Consider the following 8386-nt stretch of genomic DNA (forward strand, 5'->3'; position numbering starts at 1 on the left):
GCGCGCGCGCGCGCGCGTGTGTGTGTGTGTGTGTGTGTGTGTGTGTATTTAAAGATATTCATTCCCTGGGCAAGGAAAATAAAAGCAAAAACGAACAAGTGGGACTACATCAAACTAAAAAACTCCTGTACAGCAAAGGATATCATCAACAAAACAAAAAGACATCCTATAGTATTGGAGAATGTATTTGTAAATGATATATCTGATAAGGGGTTAACATCCAAAATACACAATGAGCTCATATGACTCAACACCAAAGAAACAAACAATCCAATTTAAAAAATGGGCAGAGAACCTGAACAGATATTATCCCAAAGAATCCATACTGATGGCCAATAGACACATGAAAAGCTGCTCCACATTGCTAATCATCAGGGAAATACAAATTAAACCACAATGAGATATCACCTCACAGCAGTTACAGTGGCCACTATCCTAAAAAGACAAGAAATAACAAGTGTTGGCAAAGAAGTGGAGAAAAGGGAACCCTCCTACATGGTTGGTGGGAATGTAAATCAGTTTAGTCACTATGGAAAACAGTATGAAAGTTCCTAAAAAAACTAAAAATAGAAATACCATACAACCCAGTAACTGCACTTCTAGGAATTTACCCAAAGAAAACAAAATTCATGATTCAAAAAGATATATGCAAACCTATATTTATTACTGCATTATTTACAATAGCTAAGATGTGAAAGCAACAGTGCGTCTGTCAATAGATGAATGGATAAAGAAGATGTGGTACATATACACAATAGAATAATATCATTAACATATTATTAATATGACACAATATAATATATTAATAATAATAATATTCATCCATTAAAAAAAAGAAAGAAATCCTGCCATTTGTGACAACACAGAAAGACCTAGAGGGTATTATGCTAAGTGAAATAAGTCAGGCAAAGAAAGGCAAATACCATATGATTTCACTTTTTTGTGGAATCTAAAAAACAAAATAAAACAAAATGAACAAACAGCAATAGACTCACAGACAATGAGAAGTAACTGATGGTTACCATGGGGAAGGGGCTGGGGTGGGTGGGTGAAATAGGTGAAGGGGATAAAGAGTTACAAAATCTCAGTCATAATATAAATCAGTCACAGGGATGAAAGTAGAGTGTAGAGAATATAGTCATTAGTTTTTTAATGTATTTCTATGTTGAAAAGTAACTACGTTAGGTGGGGTGAGGATTTAATAATGCCAATAACTGAATAATGCATATAACTGAATAACTGTGTTGTATACTTGAAGCCAATATAATATTGTATATCAACTACATTTCAAAAATATATATACCCACAGCAACAACAGCAAAAAGATATTCATGGGCCTTCAGAAAGTATCTGTCAAATCTTCCCCAGAGCTGGTAAACCTTCTCAAGAAACAATCCCACAATTTCAAGTTTACAGTGAATGAAGAAAATACAAGAACCTAAGAACTTGGAGACTCAAGAGTTGGAGGGCAGCACCAGGAAAATTCATTTTTCTTCATTTATCACCAAAATCATCAGCAATATCATCTCAGAAAGTCATCTGAGGATCAAAGAAATTAGAATTAATTGTATTGAATTCATGGGTTTTCACATTTTTAGGTATGTAAAATATAATTTAGAGTCCATTTGAGGTACTGTCTATTGTTTGAATGACTAAATATGTAGGTATAGATAGCTATACACATGGATATAAATATAAGACATACATATAGATAAAGTAGCCATAGGCTTAGATGTTGGTATTTTCTCTTTGGGGCTTTCTGAATCATCCTTCAGAGCCAGCCTATAGTTTCCAGTATTTCTCAACCCAAATTATTCCATCCCCCAAATTTACAGGATCCAAATCTAATTTTCAGGGAGGAATTATTACAGTCTAGTCCCTAGGCGACTTTCTCTTTCATTAGTTTTTATGGGTTTTTTTAAATATATTCATAATAGAACAGTGGTGTGCAGAGTTCAGGAAGATTTAAAAGAAAGGATATAAATTTTATGTAAAATTCCAAAGACTTATAGACAAATAAAGAGTAGAAGAAAAAATTCTAAATATACTGCATTTATATTTAGCAATTTAGACAGTAAGTTTAAGATTGTTAACATTTTTACTTCAAAAAATCTACAATTTTAAAATACATCAGCAAACAAGATTTAATAATAAATTTTTACTTGCAAATGAATTTTGTGGATCACACATTACACTAAAAATCACCTGTTATAGTTTAATATAAACTGCATTGCTGTTGCTTTTTGTTTATATTACTTGTATAAGTTTTGCCATAGATTAATTCCATAACTTATAAAGAAAAGGAATCCCAGTCAATATGAATTCAAAACTTTTGTTGTTCAATTTCTAAAAGATAATATGCTTATGAATTATATTACATATAAGTATTTTTTAATTGATACTGAAAATATGTAATACATCTCAAGTTCAAATGCACATCGCTTACAAATAAAGAAATGGATTTTAGATACATGTTATCTACACAATGATCTTACTATAATAAAGAAAATAGAAAGTAAGAACATTTCTTAACTTGGACAACTATATTTCACAACTCTGAGTCATCACTCATACAGCAACCCTGGATGCCATGTGAGAAATTTTATAGAGACGGTTAATAATTGCTTCCTAAAGGATAAAACAGAATAAGAAACATCCTGCAGTTTAACCTCTGGAGATACTAGTTTCCCCTCTTCCTATCGCTGACTGCTTATTTTGCGTCTCATTACCAATTGACTATTTTCTCTGGTCTTTAATAAGATTCCGTTCTGTTTCTGGCAAATCATTTGCACTAATAATTTCCTGCTCAAGCGCTCTCTATAGCCTCAGATGAGCGATGACTTGTTGCTCTGCTAAGAGCTCATTTGCCAGACTGCAATTTTGGTTCCAGAAGAATTACCGCTTTGTAACACAGACGGTGGCAATGATTCATCACACCTTGATGATGCTGCTGCTCTGGAATGGAAGCCAGGTTCCCTGGGCAGGTATTCTGTTGCCATCTGCTATGGTTTGAGGTGATACTGAACTTTTCTCTCCTGTATGACTTGAATTTTTTGCAACATTTGCAATACCCAAAAGACTCTCTGAGGGGGAACTGCATATTCTTGTAGGGTGAGTCTTTCTGTGTAAATACAAAAAAAGAAAAAAATTGTAGTCCCTGGACACATTCATCACTTCTTTGGTTAGGGAGACAGTTACATAATTTTTGCTAACTTTTTTATACATTTGCTTTGCCAAATTAAATCCAAGGCTTAAAATTACATTGCTAGAGCAGCCATTCTGGCTCAGCAACTAAGAAGAAGACTGAAAATTTGATTTTTGACAGAATCAATTCACTGGGCTTTCCCACTCAAGAAGTTGTTTGCCAATTCAGTTCCTGAAAGGAGTGACACTGCCTTGCCTTAAGCAGACTCAGAATATGTGGAAATTTGACCTCAAAGCTACCTTTTGAGGCTATTTTCTTAACTTTCCCAGAAATAGTAAGCAGCCCATGGAGTAAACACGGGTTGGACTATGGAGTCTCATGCAAGGATGTGTGTGAAGATGCCAATCTAGGAGAATACCTTCCTCCAGAATGATACATAAAAAGTGATGGGCTAGAAGTTTCCAGAATTATTACAGAAAGAAGAGAATACATACAATTTGATTTGTTTCTATCCATAAAAAGTCTTCTCCACTATGATTTTGGAATTCGAAAATGAAGATTAAGAGGGAGACCTCACTGAGGTAAAAAGCAGACTCTAAAACTGCAAGTTGTACCCTTGAAGGTCATAACATATTAAGGACATTATTCTTGGAGGAAACAACCAAGCATCTAGGATGGAAAGAATTATTTATCCCCCAACTTCCCTCCTCCAGGAGGCAAGCTCTGAGGCATGTTCTACATTGTCCCCCTGAGATCTCCAATGGGATTGTGTCCCACTTGCCCACAGTGATAAGCCGATCAACCACTTACCCTGCATTTGTTTCCTTCCCTTTGTCTCTTGCCCCTAACTCCCTTGTCAGTACTTCCTTGGATATCTCCTGAGAAACTCCTTGCTCACAAATTCTTGTTCCAATGTCTGCTTGTGAGCAAACCCAACCAAAGATGAAATGCGTGTGTCCACAAGTCCCTCTAAGCTATATGGACACCCCGTCTCTCCATTTTCAACTGTGGTAGGCAGTCTAGGATAAGAAGCAGTACAAACTCAGTCAGCAAATAGAAAGGAACACTAGGGCTTCTTATAAAGGGCTTAGTATAAATGGACCTCAACCCCACACACACTATATCTTTTTTCTAGGGCTGCCATCACAAATAACCAAACCTGGTCACTTAAAACAACAGAAATTTATTTCCTCCCAGTTCAGAAGCCTAATGACCAAAATGAAGATGTCATACTCACTCTGAAGGCTCCAGGGAAGGATCCTCTCTTGTCACTCCCTGATTTTGGGGGCTCCCGGCAGTCCTTGGTGTTCCTTGGCTGGCAGCGGCCCAGTCCAGGCTCTGTCCAGGTTCACATGGTTCTCTTCTTCGTGTCCCTCCATGCCTTTACATGGCATTCTTGGAAGGACACCAGTCATTGGATTTAACCCCACCCCCCAATCCAGTATGACCTCATCTTAACTTGATTGTATCTGCAATGACTTTCTTTGCAAATAAGATAACATTCACAGATCCTGGCGTATGGATTTGAACATTATCTTTCTAGGGACTCAATTCAACCCCAGCATGCTACATCCACCAGCTGTACAGAAAAATCAAGGCAAGTAGCCTTCTCTCCCCACTCGCTCACACCGAGTATTATGATGATGTCGACAATAATAACAGATAATTTTTAAAATCTGCTCTAGCCAAGAAGCTGGCTCTTAGCAAACTAGGGTAGACAGAAAACCCATGGCCAAGGCTTCCTGCTTGTATCTGCTTCTGACCTTCCTTTCTAGGCTAGCTGTAGTCTGAGAAGGCAGGACTGCCTTGAATCTCTAGTCCTCTCTTTCCTGAGAATAGGAAGAGCAATTCCGACCAGACAGTGCCTCCTCTCGGTGAGGTGAGAGCCAAAAGCAGCAGCTCAGCCATCCCTCCCGTCCCTGACCTTGGCTGAAGCCTGTTGCAGTCACTCGGGATACACAGGCCACCAGGAAGAGAGCAGCCACACATTCTCTCTGTCAGCCCCTTGCTTTGAGAGCGTCCTCGTCAAAGACAATCTCTCTTTCAGAAGCACATCTGATTTCCAAGTTAAATATTCCCAGGTTTTTGAGTAATTCACAAACCGGTCGTGGCATTTGAGCCACATAAATGTAGTTATATTCACCTTCTTTGATGCAATTTCTCTTTTGACTACTAATTAGAAAGCATTGGAAAGGAAAGGGATGCCTATCAAACACCCAGAGTAAAATGTCCATCACTAATTATCTGAAAGCTTGAAGATGCAGCCTTCTGATTAGCACAGGCCTGGAGAAAAGCACAGCATAAAACCGGACATTTATTCTTCAATTAGAGAACAGAATAATTACTGCCTTCCAGATATCCTGGGGAGCAATACTTCAACTTCATCACTCCTTGAATAGAAAAGTAATTTAAAAAACAAAGAAGTGTCTATTTAGGTTCTGTGAACATAGTATCAAACTGCTCTAGTGTAGAAGGCACTCTGACATTTTTTCAGCTTTTATCTCTTAATCCAATTAGTCTTTTGCTGAGATAAAAACAAAACGAGCTGTTCACAAAATTGTATTTACAGTGCTATCTCAACTATCTAAAAACAAACAATTTTTAGAAGAAAATAAAACATTTTAGACAACAAATTACTAACTTTGAGGAAGTGATTGTGAAGTTTCATTGTTTTATTTTCAATATTTTTCTGTTTTCTAAGTTTTCTATAATGAACATGTGCTGTTAGTGTTTTATCATTAATGGTTCAATATGTGTTGAATGCCTATAATGTACATGCCAGTAGGCCAAGAAAATTGTGTATATTATCTCATTTAATTCTGACCAAAAGGAAAAAAAAAGAATCTACATAGGAAGTATTATCTCCATTAGGTATTTTGCCTAAACTCACTCCCTGATCTACAGAACATTCAGAATTCAAACCCAAATCTACAAAATTTCATTCTGTCACCCACGTGTTATTTTTATAATCAGAAAATATTGGGAGCAACTGGTATGACACAAACATCCTAAAATGCAGATAAAAATCATACACTTAGAGAAGATAAGAACCTGTAAAAATAATTATCTCAGATTTACCCAATGTCATTTACCAGATGCTCAGTGGTCTTTAGGTATGAGAATGCAAATTACCACCCATACATCTGATACAGTGCCTGGAAATCAGGGCCGATCACAAGCAGATTGTTCAACTCTCTGAGAAGGGCCAAGGCAGTGACCTGAGTGTGCGTCGACCTCTACCACATACAAAGTTTTGAAAGCTCAGTTTGCTTGTTCTTTCTGAGATCCCATGTTTTCATTTGTTCTTTCATCTACCCATTAATTCAATAAATATTTCTTGTGTGCCTAATATGCCAGAACCCAGTTAAGTGCAGTCAATAAGGGAAGCAAGGTCTCTGTCCTCAAGGAAATTCTCCATCCTTCATCTTTGGTGCCTCGGCTTTGAATAAAGAGAAAGACTTGTGTCAGTTGGGGTTGTTGCTAGGATTGCATGAAATAAAGTAAAGCACTTGACACAGCATCTAACATGTGGAAGGTGCTCAATAAATTTTTCCACTGGTAAAATCTGTTTTTCCAGCTACAAAATAGAATTTATCTTATCCCACTTGGCTGGCTACGAGAGTACTGATTTCTATAATCCTTATGAGTCCTCTGCCCCACCCCAGAAAATGCCTTGATTTTTAAAAGATGGTTCAGAGGATGAGAATTTAAGTATTTTATTCTAGGCTTTCAATAGATTAAACTTCACTTACTTTTCAAATGTTTTTGTTCAGACTATCAAATTTTGCACTGCCACATTTAAAACCCCCATATAAAAATGGATAATTCGCTAGGAGAACTCTAAGAATACTTATTCTTAACTTTCAATGTCTTAAATAGGCAAATTCTTAAGATCTTAGCTTTTATGTTATAAGAGGTTAAGGGAGAAGTTTGGTAAGACCTATGTGAAGCAAGTTCCTCCTTTTTAAAGACTTCCAGATAGGTATCTTGAGATCTAGGCCAAAGTAATCTCCATTGCTTTTGAAGAAATATGTTTGTGTACATGTGTCAAATGATATATGGTTCCTGGAATGCACATTCAGTATCTTGGGAGCACAACATTTGAGCTTTCATCCAGGGATTTACATAGATTTCTTAATACTCCACACACTCCTAGTAAAGTTAGATATCGACTCCAGCAGCTACTGAAATTGGAAGATGTTGAGCACTTTACCAAGTTATACTACTAAGTGCCAAGGCCTGAATGTGAACCCCTCACCTGACTTCACAACCTTTTTTGATGACACCGTGCCCACACTCCAGCAACAGGAAATTCATTACTTCCCAAAGCTCCTCATTTCTTTGGAAAGCTGTTACAATTCAGAGTTCCTCCTAATATTGAGCTGAAATCTATCCCCTTCTAGCAGTTACCATCAGCTCTAGTTTCATCCTTTAGTTAAATTAGTTCGTCTCACTCATCTTCTGCATGAAAGCTCTTCGAGTACTGGGAAGCACCTTTCACTTCATCCCTCATCCTTCTCTACCAAGATTTCCTTTCTGCAGAAATAAATAACCCATTCTTCCACTGCTCTTTAGATTGCATTGTTTTGAGTCCTTACCCTCTCCCTATTCAGTTCCAATAATCATAGTAATTTGTTTATATCACTATTAAAATGTGATGCATGGAATTAAAAACAATACCACAGGTGTGGTCTGAAGAGTACAGAGCTGAATTACATTATTGCCATTCCTGTCCCAGACATTACACTTCTATTTAAGTAGCTCAATAGCAAATTAGCCATTTTATTCCAGCTACTTCATGCTGCTGGCTCACATACTATTTGCTGTCCTCATTATAAAGCTACTAGGTCGTTTCTACATGTGCAACTATGAATCCACATTTTCAATATACTATTCCTGACATTTCTTTTTCCATTTTAAGCTACATATCTTAGATTGGGGAAGTTGGAATGATGGGCCAAGGCTTTTGGTTTGTTTCTGCCATTCAGTGGATTCCTTCTCCTTCACAGCTCCATTCCATTGTCAACATGACCTCCCAAATCACTGAGTAAAAAAATTGACCACACAGGGAAAATAAGGTTTGAAATTCTACCCCTCACCCTGTAGACTTCTTTCTGGGCTGACGTGAATTCACACATTGGCAGCTTGTAGACAGGGTCAGTGTATCCACTTAAGGGTTCACCTGATGGTACTAATCTTCAGCCCGTGTGCTCTTCCTGGATTCCTCCTCCAGGATTCTAG

At 37.3% G+C, this 8386-nt stretch overlaps 1 long non-coding RNA gene across 1 annotated transcript; it reads right to left on the reverse strand.

The window, feature by feature from the left end:
• Positions 1-664: 664 nt before the first annotated feature.
• Positions 665-4596, reverse strand: LOC118910311 (uncharacterized). The gene is made up of 3 exons (XR_008992506.1): positions 4383-4596; positions 2900-3121; positions 665-1539 (listed from the first exon to the last, which is right to left on the reverse strand). It is a non-coding gene; the product is annotated as an uncharacterized LOC118910311 (long non-coding RNA).
• Between the last annotated feature and the right edge of the window lie 3790 nt (positions 4597-8386).

This window comes from Manis pentadactyla, chromosome 11 (assembly GCF_030020395.1).
Source record: "Manis pentadactyla isolate mManPen7 chromosome 11, mManPen7.hap1, whole genome shotgun sequence".
Lineage (NCBI taxonomy): Eukaryota > Metazoa > Chordata > Mammalia > Pholidota > Manidae > Manis > Manis pentadactyla.